Source organism: Engraulis encrasicolus, chromosome 9, assembly GCF_034702125.1.
Source record: "Engraulis encrasicolus isolate BLACKSEA-1 chromosome 9, IST_EnEncr_1.0, whole genome shotgun sequence".
NCBI classification, from domain to species: domain Eukaryota; kingdom Metazoa; phylum Chordata; class Actinopteri; order Clupeiformes; family Engraulidae; genus Engraulis; species Engraulis encrasicolus.
The window spans coordinates 8,182,310-8,183,272 of NC_085865.1; the positions used below are offsets into that span (position 1 = coordinate 8,182,310).

At 49.7% G+C, this 963-nt stretch overlaps 1 protein-coding gene across 1 annotated transcript in view; it reads right to left on the reverse strand.

Annotated features, from left to right (window-relative positions):
• The window catches only part of LOC134455411 (coagulation factor XIII A chain-like), a 25,535-nt gene extending 25,067 nt beyond the window's left edge, over positions 1 to 468 (reverse strand). Inside the window, exon 1 of the mRNA XM_063206435.1 lies at positions 419 to 468. The gene's annotated coding sequence lies outside the window, so the exon portion shown is untranslated. The remainder of the gene's footprint in view (positions 1 to 418) is intronic.
• Positions 469 to 963: the final 495 nt, after the last annotated feature.

Sequence of the window (963 nt, forward strand, 5' to 3'; positions counted from 1 at the left end):
CTCGGCCTCGGGCCTCCAATTGAATAGGCCTGGGGTTCGTTTCTCGATTCTTGTCGTTGCTAACCGTCTTAAGACAGTCCTAAGACCGTCTTACCATTCCCTTGGATTTAGTGGTGAGCGTCGCTGTCGAGAGAGAGTTAAGTCGCTCTTACGAAGGACGTTGCTACTGTCGTTAGCAAAGACCAGGGCTCTAAATTAACACCAGCCAGCCGACCAAATGCTGGTGATATTTCTGTTTGGCTGTTAGGAAAGACCAACTTACCAGCCACTTTAGCTCATTAGTGAGTGTGTGTTTGGCTAGAAAGAGTAACATCTACACGCCATTTTGGCTGGTGATGAAAAAAGTTAATTTAGAGCCCTGGCAAAGAGGCTTTTGAGATACGGAGCCCTGGTGTCGTGTATTGCAGAGGGCACTCACCTGAGTAGAGTAGCTGGGTGGAGAGTAGAGTAGTTGAGACCCTGAGCGGAGCCAGAGAAGTGTGAGATGAACATGAAGAAGGGAAGGCCTCATATTTATACAGGAGGGGAGATGCCCCGTCAACACACACCCTGACCTGACACACACACACACACACACACACACACACACACACACACACACACACACACACACACACACACACACACACACACACACACACACACACACACACACACAGAGAGAGTGACCTGACCCATACACACACACACACACACACACACACACACACACACACACACACACACACACACACACACACACACACACACACACACACACACACACACACACACACACACACAGTGACCTGACCCATAGACACACACACACACACACACACACACACACACACACACACACCGGACACACACACACACACACACACACACACACACACACACACACACACACACACACACACACACACACACACACACACACACACACACACACACACACACACACACACACACACACACACA